Raw genomic sequence first — 17,257 nt, forward strand, 5'->3', positions numbered from 1 at the left:
GCACTTGGAAAAGAACTGCTGTTTCTGGAGCTAGCCATGTGGGAGAGATTCTGACCAATTGGTGTCAAGAAGTTTTTGGTCCCTTAGGGCATTCTATGGAGATCTAGGAAGGTCACACGTAGGATGTCAGATTGAACTGTCAATCCACTCTATATAAAAGTAGACACAGAGTATAGGAGTAATAAAGAGTAACAGGAGGAAGTGGGAAGAATAAAGGAGTCATAAGTAATGTGGTGATCAAGTTCAGAGGGGAACATTGCAAAACTTCTAGAAGAAGACATACAGAACCGTCTGCAGACTCTGGGTAGACAAAGACTTGTTAGGACACAAAATGAATGGACCATAAAGTAAAAAATGTACATCAATAGGATTTCTTCCAAAGTTTATTTTATTTTTAAAACTTTTTTTAGTTGTTGATGGCCCTTTATTTTATTCATTTATTTATATGTGGTGCTGAGAATCGAACCCAGTGCCTCACGCATGGGAAGCAAGTACTCTACCACTGAGCCACACCCCCAGCCCCTCATCCAAATTTTAAAATTCTGCTCTTCTAAAGCATTGTGAAAAGACCAGAATAGTATTCAGCATATCCAAGAGACTGAAAGGATAGATAGACACATAAATGGTGATCTTGGAAGGATTAAGTTTGGGTCAAGTCACTTCCCTTCCCTAACCCTCTGTTTACTCATCTGTAAGATGTAGATAATATGACCTTCTCATAGAATTATTGTCAAATCGCAATGACAACGCCTGCAAAGCATGAAGCACAGTTCGTACATACGAGTACGACCACTTATTATTAACCATTATTATTTTGAATATCCATATTGGTAATTTCCTCTTAGCAAAATTTCAGAAAGAACTTATGTATAAATGAACATATATATTAAGTGCACTTATCAAGCCAACATAACACTTGAACTTATAAAGGTGGAAAGATTAAGCAATCACTCATAGTATTAATGTCATTTTTTTTTTTTTGTCCCACAGAAATTACAATTCATGCAGAAGGAACACAGATTTTGATTTTCAAATACACCTGAATTGCTCAGCAGCTCGGTCTAGCAAAACCTAGAGCTCCTGATCCGGCATCCCAACGGAGGAGGACGTGTCTACCTGTAGTTAGTGTTTTCACAGCCTTGACAGCCAGAGTCTCCCCGGGCTCTTCTGGAAATCATTGTATTGCTCTTGCTGGCTTAGCTGTCAGTTAGGTAAAGGAACGAGAAAAAGGTCTTGTCGAAGGCAATGTTCTTAAGCACGGGAGTCTGTGGATCCCTGGAGTCCCCAGGAGTTTTGTTCTCTACCTAAAACTGTAGTCAAAATGGGGGCCAAATGTGTGTGTGTGATCCTATCGACAGGAAGTGGTTATAAATCAGACCTTCAGAAGAGCCCATGTACCTGGCAAAGATGACCAACAGCATCAGGCCTGTGAGGCAAACCCACAGCAGTTCTACAGCTTCTCCAGAACATATCCAGAATAACGTCTCAAAACCCTTCATATATGTTTTCATATCAAAGAATCAGAATTTCATCTGCAATAGCGAAGCATTTGGAAACTCCCTCGATGCTGGGACACCAGGCTCGGCCATGTGACTGAGTGTTCACGGGAAGGATAGCCCCAGCAGAACAGCACCACATAGAACCCACTGATGGGAAATAAATTATATTTTTAGACTTTAGCTTTGTCATATGTTTTATTTTCCCTGTGGTTAAAATGGCCTGTTGCCAGCATCCTCTGAGGATGACTAGCTGAGGAAAATAGGGATTCACTTCCCACTGCTGACGGCCAACAAAGGCAGGATGAATGGGAAGCCCCGGCATGAGAGACTTTGTTATCAATACTGCTATTTTATTTCATTCGTTGTTAGGTGTTGAAAGGCAAGGTCTATTTTTGTATCACAGAGGAGAAAAAAACAGAAGTATATTGTCCTACAAATTTATGAGCTCCAGATCCCAAACAGGCCGGCTGGTAGGCCTCCTCAGGGTTGAAGGTGCTTTTGAAAGATGCCCTGGCAGGTCCCAGGCCCCTGGGCTCCTATAAAAGTTAAAAATGCAATGGGCTCCTGAATCTTCAAAGGGTTTCTCTACCACCCTTTCCAGTGACTCTAGCTCACCAAGACCGCCAAATGATTTCCCACCTCTTACCCGTCCAGTTCAATGGCACAAAATTACCCATAAAGTTGACCAGTGTGACAGTCTGCAAAACATCCATGTGATCCAGAAACTCTTCAGATTTTGTCCTAATCTCTGAAAGAAAGTTAAATAAGGTAGGGGCAAGACTATAAATATTTCCTGTTTCTATCTCATACTAATTCAAACTCCAGTGTTCCCTCCTAAGAAGAATGGAAAAAATAAATTAAATAAGTCAGTGGTCACGTACCATGTACTTGAGGCCATGTTAATCTACGCTAGCAAGGATAGCATATCTGACACACAGAAGCAACAGGGTCTACTACTGGATCAAGTTCATATTTTTGCTTTCAATCTTTAGGATCTATCTACTTTGGGAGGCCCCAGACTGGTGAATTACATGGCAATATGAAGAACATCATGCTTCTTGCATATTTTAAGTCTTTAGAGGTGGTATGAATTCTTTCCTGTTCTCCCTTGAAATACAGGACTATTATTTTTCATTTAGATATATAAATGCTCACTGATTTGGTGGATAGTTCTGAGTTTTTATATACACAAAGATTCTTGTAACCAAAACCACAGATGCAATACAGAACAGTTCCAGCACTCCAAAGAACTTCCTGTGCTGTCCCTTTTTTTCAAAACCTCCCTACACATAATGCACACACACATTCATGCACACGTGCATACACACATACACACACACACACACACACACACACACACATTCAATGCCTAAGCCCCAGCAACTACTGATCTATTCTCTCTCTTACCATTTCCAGAATACCATATAATCATACCCATGTAACTTGAGATTAGATTCTTTCACTTAATATAACACATTAGAAGTTAAAATAAGTTGTGGATATCAATCTTTTTAATTGCTGGCTCATTTTCTTCTGTGAAGATATATCACAGTTCATCTGTTCATATACTAAAGAATGTTTGGGTTGTTTCTAATTTGAGGAAACTATAAATAAAACTGTTATAAATATCTATGTGCTAGTTCTTATGTGAATATGTGTTTTATATTTTTAGGGTAATGTATTCCTTGTCTATTCGTATATAACAAATTATCCCCCACCGCCCCCCCCAAAAAAAAACTTAGCAACTTAAAACAATACATATTGGTTATCTCATTGTTTCTTTGAGTCAGGAGTATAAATGTGGGGTAGCTGGATCCTCCACTAGGGAGTCTCTCATAAGATGCAGTCAAGGTGCTACCTGGTCTAGGGAAGGATCCAAGTCTAAGATCCAAGGGTGGTGAGTAGGGTAGACTCAATGCAGGCTTTGGGAGTGAAAGTCTCAGTTCTTGCTTGGCTGTTGGCCTGTGCCTGTCTTATTTCCCTGTCTTTGTTCCCTGTCCTGTGAGCATCTTCAACATGGCAGGTTGCTTCATGTGAGCTGAGGAGACAATAAAGAAAGTCTGCAAGAAAGATGGAAGTCACAATCCTTTATAATAAGATAATCACAGAAGTATCATCCCATCATCTCTTCCACATTCTATAATTTAGAATTAAACCACTAGGCTCAGCTTACTCTCAAGGGGTGGGGATTACCCAAAGGTGAATACAAAAAGAGAAGACTCATAGGGGCCATCTTAGATATTACCTCTATCACAGGTTAATATCCATGAAAACTGGGTTACTTCTGCAGGTCCAAGGACATGTGGGGGATTCCAGACCTTCAACCTTCACATGCATCAGACCAGGTATAACTCATCCAAGTCTTAGGGTCCCAGTTTTTAAAATTACTACACCCTACCCACAACATCTAGAATGGGTTTTAAAAGAGTCTCATTAAACATTCACTGCTTTTCCATCCCCATGGTTCCTGGGACCACTTAGTCCCTGTGCATTTTCTGACACCAGCTTTCATAGGTCAGGTTCCCTAGGAAATAGACACTGAGATTCTGAGTTCTACATTCAGCATGCTCATTGGGGAGTGTTCCTGGGAGTGAGGAAAGCAGACTAGGGAGGGGTTTAACTGTCATGCCTCAACCAAACCAGTAGGAACTTGGAGATCTCCTTTGAGTGATTCCCAGTCTGTCTTCACAAACCCTGCAGATGAATGAACATTATGTAGAGGACTGAAATTGAAGGGCATGAAGTTAGAGCTGTACAATGTGTGTCAAGGACAATATGTCCAATTCTTAGCTAATATGATCCAAAGATTAATGGTAAAAGCACTAAAATAAAATTTCTTTGAATCCAGTGTTTTGCTACAACTGGCTGGTTTTAGAACTCAGAAAAGTTCCCTAATCTCTCTATATTTCTGCTTTTTTTCATCATGGAAATGAGGACAATAATTTTGGCCCCTTAAGGTTCATATGAGAATTATACGTGGTCATCAATATTAATAGCAGGGGATCATTACATGGAAGATATTCAATACATGTCAACTATTATTACCAAAACCATTGGGCACAGGTGGAGGATATAAAATAGTACAAAAGAATCCTTGCAATTCATGAAGAAAAATTAAATATTATATAAAATAATGAAATGGTCAATAAAGATAATTCAAGCATCAGTGATATGAACCCCAAAAGGTAAAAGAGATTCAAGTGGTCAGGATTTCAGAAGAGTGACATTTGGTCATTTAAATGGAAAAATAAATAGGAAATAAAGATTCCTTCATTACATACTATAAGTCATTCAGCAAAAAGTCACCCCAGAAGACCACAGAGGGCAGATAATGTTGATTACATTTAAATTTATGTTCCAGGTACTATTATAAGTAGTGTCATATACTACCTTACAAGAGATGAGACTGGGGTGGTAAGTAAAGTGATTGAATTAAAATGAGTGTTGTCTATAAAGTAACTATGAACTTGGTGAGAGTCCTCTGTGACCTTGGTTGCCTGCAGTGCATGGAGAGCTGAGACTTAATTAGTAAATGAGGCAGAGAAAAAGCCATGTACTGATTTTCATTTCCACATATGCTCAAAAGTTAGTAGAAGAGAAAGAAAGAAAAAGAAAAGGAATGACAGCCCTCTAACGGTGAGCCAGACGGAGCAGTCTTGCTCTGTAGAGCGACAGTCATGGCACAGAGTGGGCAGACAGCCATGATAAAAACTCAACGATTCCTGGGCACGGAAAAAATGTTGTGAAAATCTCTTAAAGCGAAAATGCATACCCAGCCATTGAAGAAGATGGAAACAAAACATAAATAGATTCAGAAGTACAAGACTCCGATGGCTGAAGTTTAGGAAATGTGGAAAATAAGGAAATGGGATGAAATAAGAACTGAATCTAATTATCCTTTTTAATTTATCCACATACAGAAATTAGATGCTGGTGGACTCCCAGAGAAAGTTCAGATTCCCACAAATGATTCAGAGCTGGATTTTAAGCAGCAGCAGATAAAAAAAAAAAAAAGGACCCATGTAGCTATTTTGGTGTTCATGGCTAAGGGATGCTTCAGGGCTGGAAAGCGGTCCAGTTCTTGAACCACTTTAAAATAAATAGTAGAAAATGTCTTTACCAACTTGCCCAAACCTGTGGATATTATTTCAAAATTCCTTAAATAGTCCTCCATAAAATCTCTTGTGAAAGCTTAATGTGATGCTCTTAATAGCATTAGTTATTTTTTGTTAAAATGCCCACAGACTCTGACTGCCTGTGAAATCCAAAGACTTAGAATGGGTTATACTTCCAGTAAAATCAAGAAAATCACGACTTTAAGAAGAAGTTGGCTTTTTTTGCCTCCAAAAATTCATGTGTATTAATTCGAATGCGTTGAAACTTGAGGAACATTGATAATTCTGCGTATAGGAAGATAGGAAAATGATCTTGCTGTTTTGACTATTTGCCATTGCTAAACAGATAAACATGGAAACTTGCCTAGCATATACACTTGCTCACCTGACAGAACCTGAATGAGATTATTTACAGAAGAGAGTTCCTATTAAAAAAATAAAATAAAAAAAAAAAACAACCCTCAACTTAACACACATCAATGCAGAAAAGAAAATGAAATTTTTTTCCAAGTGTATGACCAAATGAAAGAACTAAGGACACTGAGCTAGCTGTTAATGAAGTTGTTTTAATATGATTTCAAAGGAGATTTGAAGAGGCCCAAGCCGTGACCCCACATCTTGAACGGCAGGATCTGCTAGTAAATTGGATTCACCCCCCTGGTAAGATGTCTGCTGTCAGAGCACACTGGAATTAGGCTACTGTTCTCTCTTCCATCTTGAGGAATGTGGAGAAAGTACATGTTATTCCACAAAGCCCTGGAGAAATGCCTGTATCTTAAGGAACCATCTTCAGGCACTCTTCCCCAAGATGTGAGAAATTGCCATGGGTGGCTCTTCTCTCCTTCTTTATCCCACTCTGAATGGACACATGGGGAAATGATCGAAGACACACCATGAACTCACTTCTGACATTGGTCTCTCTGCATCAGTCCTTTGAACAGCAGCCTCAGCAGCCTCAGCAGCGGTAAACGAGTTGTCTCTGTCATTGTGCACGTATGTTACGTGACATTGATCTATGGGAACCAGATGAGAAGGCAGATGGATGATCACAACAGGAGGTACTTCTTGGAAACAATGACTTCATAAAGAATATGTGAGAGAAATATTGCAAACAGGACAACAAAATTTTCACTTCCGAAAGATGATGTCAATCAGCCTTAATTGGATCAAGACTCAGATTTCTGATGTTTCAATGAATGGAACATGTCTTACTACGAGTGGTAGACATGCTTTAAACATAGTAAAACATCCCTTCGGAAAAACCCCCATGCCAGTTTGAGACTTAACGGTTCAGAATATCTCCAAGTTCCGCTTTCCCAGTGGGACATAAAACAGCCATCTTAGTATTTCATGTCAACCTAGCTCCTTAAAAACATTGGCACATTAACTTAGACTGAGAAGAAATTAAAAACAATATCCAAATGTAAGACTAGGGGGTATGACCTAGAAACTTCAGATCAGAAGCATAAAGACAGATCTCCAGCTGTGAAATCAATCTTCCTTTAAATGCAAAATTAACATTTTACTTCACCTGGTTTCTTTTAGTTACCAAGCTCAATGAGCCTTATGGAAATTATGATTAAATATTTAATTGATACCCAATTCATTTACATTAACTCTCAAGTATTTTTCTGAATTCCAGCACAGCAACGGATGATTTCCTATAAGACAAATGTCTTTCATTATTATAGTGATGGAGTCTGGTTAATGATGGACAATAAAGATTGAATGTAAAGCTACATTTTTTCCACACCCATCCATCAACTACCCATTTTCCAACTTGCTTTGTATGAGCAAAGACATGTGAAGTGTGGATCTCAGTTGAAATTGAACATATTTTCTCTTCCAAACACTGGTCCTCTGCCAAACTCAGAAGAAAGTGCATCTTATTCTTCTGCTGGAGTCTCCAAAGGCAGCCACAAGATTATAGTTCTGAATGTAGACAGAATGGAGTACACAGTGTTCACTTTCTTGTTCTCTTTGTAATTGCTGCAACAGGAACAGTTATCAGTGGAAAGTAGTTGGACAGCCGAATGACAGTAATCATAAGAGTGTAAACAAATCAAGAAAGGCAGGAGGGTGGGTGGGGAATAAAAGAGGAGGTTGTGGATACTTTCTTTCAGGGGGTTCCTGCATTCTTGAACGTGGTTGTCTTGAAAATAAGTGGATGATCGGGTCATCAAAGGTAAAAGCTTAAAAGATTGGGAGGGTCTCAAAACAATGCATCAGGTCACAAACCAAAAAAATGATGGAGGTAATATCTAGCAAAAAATTTAGATAAGAGAGAAAGATAAATAAGACTAAAGAGAGCTATCTCAACCCCAAATTTACATGATTTTCATTTCACCAACAGTTTTGCCCTCTTTCTTCCATGAAGTGTTGAAATGAGAGTTATGGTTCAAATACAAGGTATCCTCCCAAAGCTCATATATAAGACAGTGCAAGAATTTTCAGAGGCAAAATGATTAGATTACAAGAGGTATGACTAAATCAGTGGATCAATCCACTGGTATGGATTAACTGAGTGGTAACTTGGGCAGGTAGGGGTGTGACTGGAGGAAGTAGGTCACTCAGGAGTAGGTGTTTGTATTTTGTCCCTGGTGAGAAAAGAAAAGGTTCTCTCTCTCTCTCTCTGTCTCTCTCTCTCTCTCTCTCTCTGTTTCCTGGTTGCCATGTCCTGAGCTGTTTTTCTCCTCCATGCCCTTCTGCCATGATGTTCTGCCTCACCTCAAGCCTAGAGCTATGGAGTCAATCAACTATGGGTGGGACCTCTGAAACCATGAGCCAGAATAAACTTTTTCTGCTCTACATTGTTTTTGTCAAGTCTTTTGGTCACAGTGACAATAAAACTAACTATAACCGTGAGCATCATTTCTTCATCACTGAATAAATTATTTAATTCCAAAGAAAATTGGCTCTTAGTATTAAAATCAATTAGGAACATACTAGTTCCTTGAGTATCAAAATGATTTTTGCTAAAATGAGAGATCACGTATTTTTTTTTAATTTCCACGTGGATGATTATGAAAGAAACAGGAGTATCCAACAAAAGTGATAAGCAAACCTTTTGCAGAAGAGTGCAAGGAAATCCTGAGACCTCAGCACACATCATTTTCAAATTCTATCTTACTCTGTGATTGTCTGTCCTTTTTAAAGATCTCATGGCTGTCTGCTAAAGAATAACAATAACAACAGGGTTCATAGACTTTCTAAATACTCCAAAATTACATTTCAACGAAGAAACCATCAAGAGAGAAAAAACAACAAAGAGAATGGGAGAAAACATTTACAAACCAGAGATCAGATATCCCATAAGTAGATATAGACATAATCCATTTTATGAGAAAGATAAAAAAAAAATGGCCAACAGATATATAAAAAAAGGCAGACCAGATCACCCAAATAATCTAATTGACAATGATAATATCAGTCACTACAAGAGAAAAAAATACTGAAAATATCTGTCAATGCAATTTTATAGCGTAGCTTAATATGAACAATTGCAATCATTTTATTAAAATGAACTTGTCTTTTTCCTGAAAAAAAAAATGCAGACCAAAACCATGATGAGATGGCATCTCCTAACTGTCAAGATGACTCTCATCCATAAAACAAAAGATTCTCAGTGCTGCCAAGGATGAATAAAATGTAGGACTCCTGCACACGCCGGATGAAAACACAAATGGTACAGCTGTTACGGAAAAGCACATGGAGGGTCCTCGAAAACATCAAAATGGCACTACCAGATGATCTGGCAATGCCACTGCTGGCATTTTATTTCAAAAGGAATTGAAATAAAATCTAAGTAGAACTCCTGTGTTCACTGAAGCACTATTCGCAATTTGCTGGTAAATGGATGGAGTTGGAGAATACCATGCTAAGTGAAACAAGCCAAACCCAAAAAAACCAAAGACCAAAAGTTTTCTCTGATATGTGGATGCTAATTCATAATAAGACAGGGGCCACAAGGGAAGAAGAGTTACTTTAAATTAGAGAGAGGGGAGTGAAGGGAGGGGAAGGGATATGGGGGTAGGAAGGATAGTAGACATCATGACCTCATGCACATGTATGACCATGTGACCGATGTGATCCTGCAATATGTACAATCAGAAAAGTGAGAGATTACACTTCATTTATGCATGAGGTAGCAAAACGCATAAATGCATTCTATTGTCATGTATAACTAATTAGAACAAATAATTTTTTTTAATTGTGAAAAGACCTAAACATCCATTAAGGGACGAGTGGATAAAGAAAACATGGTGCATGCATGCAACAGACTGCTATTTAGTCATAGGAGAAGTAAGAAGATTCTGCAATGTGATACAGCTGAACTTTATTGACATACTAAGCGAAATTAACTAGTCACAGAAAGATGAATATTGCATGATTTTCACTTCTATGAAAACACTCAAATTCACAGATTCAAAGATTGATAAAATGGTTTCCTGGAACTGAGGGAAGATGAAAATATCTCATTAATCAATAAGCATAAAGTTTCAGTCATACAAGATGAATAAGCTCTTAAGATCCGCTCTACAACATGGAACCTGTATCAATAGCAACATATTGTAGACTTAAAATTTATTAAGAGGGTAGATTCCATGCCAAGTGTTCCTATTACAGTAAAATAAGATTTATATTTTATTTTGATGAAAATGGGATATTATAGTCAGTAGCCTACATCTAAAACTCCATGCAACTAAATAAAAATTTTAAAGTGTACTATAACCAAAGGGCTTAAAGCTCGTTAAAACATAAAGGGAAATGGTACAGAAGCAAAGCCAGCTGAGAATCTAAATAGAGATCACTACCTTTAAAGATAGCAAAAAAAGCCGGGGGGTGGGGGAAGAGAGCTGATTTAAGCATAACCAAAGACTAATCCTTTTAAGTGCTTGTGTCTTGTGGCCGAGCAAAACGAAGTGAACCCATGGAATTGTCAGGACTTTGTGATCAGAGTAGCCTCTTTGCTCTTGGGCAGCAGATTGCCTGACGTTACTCCTCTTCACTCTCTGAGTCTGACGGAAGCCATGTTCCTGCTCAGATGAAGCACGGATTTGGCCTATATGGCATTGTGAAATGTGCTCAGGACATCAAAAACTCAAACTTTAGAGCACGGAACCTTCTAGAATAGCCAGTGCTTTCACCTGTCTCTAGTTAAACCTTTCCTAAATATCCAAAGTGGGTTTTAGTCTTCCGGTGCCATCAGGTCACACTGTTGGGATGTTGTCTCTGGGTCTCTCCACATCGGATGGCTGGTGGGTATCGTGGTATCAGTTGGTCTGTATCCTTCATCACCTTCTTCCTCAAAAATGCCTCTTGCAATACATATGGTGCAAAATAATCCAAAAGATTACAGAATGAGGAGAGATAAGCAAGCCTTCAGAGGATAAAAGAGCAGACTGTCATGTTTTAGTAAGCAAGGGAATTTTTTCTGACAGCATATGTATTTGAGTTTTAATTAAAATAAAAATCAATCACTGGGATTCATGAAGGTCTTCTGCTTTTTCTATAATTATATATATGTGTGTGTGTGTATATATATATATATATAGTGCTATATAGTAATGCTAAATTAATGTCAGTGTAAATTAATGTTATATAGTACTTCTACCTCATGGTACCACTGTTTTGATTATTCTTATAATGGAAGCGCTATAATTCTTAAACCATAGCACCTCACTTTTAGATATTTATGCTTTATAACATTAACTGAAAAAGTATCTGATATCAATAGCAGCTCACTCTATTTGCATCTTTCTCTCTGTCTTCATCTCTCCCCCCCACTCATCTTTTCCCCACTCATCTTTTCTTCACGTACCAATGTGACTTGCAGAAAGTGACTTTTTCCTGTATTTTAATCTTTAAAGACATTATGCATTCCTGTGATGAGTTTGCATTTAATAACACCTGGTTATCCTTGATACCCTCCTTAGCCTCTTCATAGTGCTCGCTGCAGGATGATTTATCTAGATAACATTAATTAAATCATTAATAGACACTCAGAGTCAAGGCACTGAAGAGACAGAAATGATAAAATTTAACCAGACACTTCATGGCTTTTATAGGTGGTTCAACAGAGTCCCATGAGGACCCACCCTGACCCTCACATTCACATCACGTGTGTCCCTTCTGCCCACAATGTGGTGTGCACACTCTCAAGTTATGGTACCTTGTGCATGTGAGGTGTAGTGACAAGAAATGAAATTCAGAGTCAAGACGATTTTGAATCCTGATTCTGTTCCTTTCATTTACCTAGGGTATGTATTGACTTTAATAGAAGTCATCGGAATGTCATTGTACCTGATCATATCCGATGTTCAATCATACAAAAGTCTTTTCTATCTCAAGAAATACTCCATGGCTTCTGACCTCCATAGCTTTGCACATGTGGACCTCCTGCCTACAACACCCTTCTACTCACGCATGCCTGGTCCTTGTAACTCACTGCACAAGATGAGGACTAGATGTCACTCCCATCCAAATGCTCCTTTAGTCCTACAGATCGGCTTCAGCACCCTCTCTGTATGCTCTCGTGGCCACTACCAATTCTTCATCATAGCAGGCTAAGTGACTTTTGCCTTCTTGGTGCCTAGCACAATGCCTACCTTAAAGGGATGCTCAAAACTCGTTGGCTTATTGATTCTAAATCTAATTGCCACAGCGTTAAATAGATTCATGTGTTTCTAATCTCCGTATGTTTTATATTTAATGTGAAAGGAAGAAACTGATTATCACACGAATTCAACTTTTTTCACAGAACAATAACGTAAGGGCTACGTCATTACACGCTAAAAAAAGGTTCCAGTGGATAGTCTTCCATTTCAGTTGTCCCTGTTCTTGGCTCCATTCCAAAATGAAACTGGGAACTTTTTTAAAAAAAATGAATTTTTGGACTACGTCCCAGACCTACAAAATCAACATGTCTAGCACTTAGACACCGAAGTTGATATTATTTAAAAAGATCCTGTGTGTATTCTTAGAGAACTTTTACAGCTTCAATCACTGGACCATTAACTGGGAGCCTCTTCTATTTGAGACATGTTTGGACATGCAGCCTCAGAAAGAAACATGCTTTAAAATATGCAATATACGAAGTGAAAGAGTCAAAATCAGAAAGATCTACCAAAATGGTAGCAAGGAAGGTGAAAATAAGAAACAGACATCTTTTTGATGGTGAAACATAAACCTCAATATTTTCATTGAGGTCTTATTTACATGAATGAAGTGAGAAAACTCTCAGAAGTATCTCGACAGGAAGCAATATTACGGTATGCTGCAAGCTATGTGAATATTTTGATACTAGGTTTGCTTCAACTGACAAGAGCAATGGAGGAGAGCATAAAATACAGGACTTATCTCATTACTTTATATAAAAAAGCAAGATTATGGGCATGTTAGGGCTTGCTTCCTGTTCCCCAATTGATACTCACCAAAATCACTATAAACAAATTCATCCTCAGAAAATTTTTCAAGAAAAACAATGGAAACTTCACTCACACAGAGAGTCACTCTTCCAGATTACTCACAGGATATTCATTTCAGTGTAAGAGGCAGTGAATCATCAGAAGGCCAGCACCTTCTGCTCTGAGGCTTACTACAATTGTACTTGCTCTCAGTTCTCGTTATTACAAAACACTAACATTATTTAAGTCTGTACTAACACTCAAAGCCGTTTCTGAAACTTTCCTCAGCAGTCAGTCCCATCCATGACTAAGTGATTTGTTTTGAAAGCAAGGGTGGTTTATTTACTGAGCAGTATAAATCTACACCGCTTTTCTACATTTACATTGTGAATTTCATCCAAAGGTAACAAGCAATGACTGTATCTCTTCAGCTTGATGAAAAGAAGATGGGAGGATCGGTCTAGACATTTCAGTCAAAAACAGCTAAGTGTTTTTTCTGACCTTATTTTATCCAGTTCACAGTGTATGCAGGTTATCAGTCTGACTAAGAAATTAGCTGATAAGATATCGGGATGCTGATCATGAATCAACCAAGCAAACTCCCCAGATGAGAACCTGCTTACATTGGTAACCTCAGGTTGCCATTGTGAAAGGCCATCAAATGGGTGGCTTGAAAACAGGCATATACTTTCTCAGAGTTCTGAAGGCTGGGAGACTGAGATCAGGGAGTTAGCATGGTTGGGATCTGGTGAGGGCCCTCTTCCTTGCTTGCAGACAGCCATCTTCTTGCTGGGTCCTCGCCATCTTCATGCCATGGAGGGAGATGGGGAGAGAAAGCAAGGACTTTGCTATCTCTTCTTATAATGATGCTAATCTCATCATGAAGGCCCCATCCCCATGACCTCGTTTAACCTTAATTATCTTCCAAAGTCCCCATCTCCTAACACCTTTGCCTTGGGGGTTGAGGATTCAACCATGAATTCTGGAGTAACACAAATATTGAGTCCATAACACTTCTATACGTCACCAAGGCCACTGGATTTTAGGCTATTGGGGAGACAGACCTGGGCTCCTAAGAGTAGGGAGTTAGGTGAGGATTTATATTTAACAGCTTTAGACAAGTCAAGCCACATTTCTGATGAATGGGGACAACTCTGTTTGTTTGACAGATGCCAAACAAAATGATGTATCTAACAGATTTTTTAATAGGATTCTCCCTGTCTTGTCTATCTAATTATTGTATAGAGAAATCAAACTCAGAGTGATCAAGTTAGAAGTAGAAAAATACAACTTTTCTTGTCATTTTAAATAACAGGAAGAAAAGGTGGCTAGCAACCAGCAAAGAATACTAGATGAAAGCAAGGCCTTCCAAAGAACATGGATAATAAATACCAGGAATTTCATATAATCCTTGAACAAGTTATTAAGCAAAGATTAAGAATGCTTTAGTGGTTAATAAGCGCCCTGAAGCAAGAAATGGGTAACTGTACGAGACAAAGAAGACTAACACAATAAATTCCAAAAATCTAAAAGAAAATATCAGTCGTGGCCTGAACAGTTTCTGTAACGTTCAACAAAGGAAAGCATGGGACCAGACGGAATCTTAGTCAAGTTCTACCAGACCTTTAAAGAAGAACCAATAACAGTCTTCTTCAAATTATTCCATGAAAGAGAAACGGAGAAAACATTCCCACATTTATTCTTTGAAGCCAGTATAATCCTGATATCAAAACCAGATGAAGACGCATTGAGGAAAGAAAACTACAAGACAACATCTCTGGTGAACATATATGCAATAATTCTCTCTAAAATATTAGCAAACTGCCTTCCAAAACACATTATGGAGAGAGTATACCATGTTCAAGTGCATTTCATTCCAGGGTTGCAAAGTTGGTTCAATATACACAAATCAATAAATGTTATTCACCACATAAATAGAATTCTAAGAGTCATATGATAGTCTCAATAGATGCAGATAAGACTGTTGATAAAATCCAGCACTCATTTATGTTTAAAATGCTGGAGAAACTAAGAATAGAAGGAATTTATAAAAACTATATATGACAAACCAAATATGACAAACCAACATCATACTGAACTGAGAAAAACTGAAAGTATCTCCTCTAAAACCAGGAACAAGACAAGGATACCTACTGTAATCTATTCAATACAGTTCCTATTCAATACAGTTCTCGAAACTCTAGTCAGAGAAGGAAATTGATGAGATACAAATAAGAAAAGAAGAGGTCAAATTATCTCTGTTTGCTAATAACAAGATCCTGTATCTAGAAGACCCCAAAACTCCCTCAGCAGACTTCTAGATCTGGTAAACAAATTCTGTAAAGTAGCATGATACAAAATCACCATACATGAATTAATAGCTTTTCTATACTCCAATAATGAAATTCCTGAAAAAGAAATCAGGAAAAATATCAAGTTCACAATAACCTAAAAAAAAAATTTTTTTTGAAATAAATCTAATCAAGGAAGTGAAAGACCTCCACAATGAAAATTTCAGAACATCGAAGAAAGAAACTGAAGATCTTCTGATGGAAGGACCTCCCATATTCTTGGAGAGGCAAAATTAATATTGTCAAAATGGCCATATTGCAATCCCCAACAAAATATCAAGGACATTCTTCATGGAACTAGAAAAAACAGTACTAAAATTCATTTGGAAGAATAAAATACCCAGAATAGCCAATACAATCCTGAGCAAGAAGAATGATACTGGAGGCATAGTGCTACTGGATCTCAAATTATACCACAGAGTTATAGTAATAAGACAGAATGGCAGTGGCATGAAAACCAACATGAAGACCAATAGGATAGACTAGAAAACAGAGAGACAAACCCACATAGGTACTTGACAAAGGTGCCAAAAATAAATGTTGGAGAAAAGATAGCCTTTTAAAGAAATGGTGCTGGTAAAACTGGATATTCATATGTAGAAGAATGAAACTAGAACCCTATTTCTGCACAAAAGTCAAACTGAAGGGGATTAAATGCCTGAGAATTAGACAAGAAATTTTGCAACTGCTAGAAGAAAACATATAGTCAACATTGCACCTTATGGCACAGGCACCAAATTCCTTAACAAGATCCTAAAGCTCAAGAAATAAAACTGAGAATCAGTAAGTGGGATGGCATTAAATTAAATTAGCTTCTGGACAGTAAAGGAAATGATTAATGGCATAAAGAGAGCCTACAGAATGGGAAAAAACCTTTGCCAGTTATTCATCTGACAGGTGACTAATATCTATATTATATAAAGAACTCAAACGCCTTAACCAAAAGAACAAATAATCCAATCAATAAATTGACAAAAGAACCAAATAGACACTTCTCAAAAGAGGAAATACAAATTGCCAGCAAATGTATGAAAAAATATTCAACATCTCTAGAAAACAAGAAAATGTCAATAAAAACTACATTAAAATCTCATCTCACTCGAGTTAGAATGAAAATCATTAAGAATACAAATAATAATAAATGATAGTGAGGATATAGGGAAAAAGGTAGGCTCATAGATTGTTTACAGGACTACAAATTAGTACAACTACTTTGGAAAGGAGTATGAAGATTTCTCAAAAGACTACAACTGCAACCACCATAAGACTCAGCTATTCCTCTCCTGTTGTTTATTCTAAAAACTAAAATCAGCATAATGTAGTGATACAGTCACTCCAATGTTTATAGCAGTGTAATCCACAATAGTCAAGTTATGGAAAAAGTCCAGGTGCTCATCAACAGATGAATAAAAACATATGGTGTGTATACACAATGGAGTTCTACTCAGCCATGAAAAAGAATGAAATTATGGCACTTTTTGTGAATGGATGGAACTGGAGAACACCATGGTAAGTGAAATAAGCCAGACTCAAAAAGTGAAGGATGGAAAGTTTTCTCTTATATGCAAAAACTAGAGTAAAATAAAGTTTTAAGAAAGAGGGGAGGAATCCCAAGAAAATAGAAGGGAGATCAATGACAGAGAGGACAGATAGGAAGGGAGGAGGGATGGGAAAAGGGAGGAACTGTGGAATGAAACTGACAAAATTATGCTATGTATATATATGAAACCACCACAGTGGATTTCGCCTTTATGGCATACCTCAAAAAACACCAATTTAAACAAAAATCTATAAATAAATAGCAGGAAGACCAGTAGAGTAGGAACAGGGGAATAGGGAGAGGGGCAAGGGAAGGGGAAAGGAAGCACTGGGGACTGAATGGAGCA

The 17,257-nt window shown here is 37.8% G+C and overlaps 1 long non-coding RNA gene across 2 annotated transcripts in view; it reads right to left on the reverse strand.

The window, feature by feature from the left end:
* Positions 1–6,168: 6,168 nt before the first annotated feature.
* The window catches only part of LOC306656303, a 36,332-nt gene continuing 25,243 nt past the window's right edge, over positions 6,169–17,257 (reverse strand). The window contains exon 3 of one of the 2 annotated variants that reach the window (XR_013762467.1): positions 6,169–6,627. This is a non-coding gene — a long non-coding RNA (uncharacterized lncRNA). Of the gene's footprint in view, positions 6,628–8,630; positions 9,306–17,257 lie in introns of those variants that run through there. The other variant, XR_013762468.1, reaches the window with a different exon arrangement.

Source organism: Sciurus vulgaris, assembly GCF_902686455.1.
Source record: "Sciurus vulgaris genome assembly, chromosome: 3".
In the NCBI taxonomy this organism is placed as follows: Eukaryota; Metazoa; Chordata; class Mammalia; order Rodentia; family Sciuridae; genus Sciurus; species Sciurus vulgaris.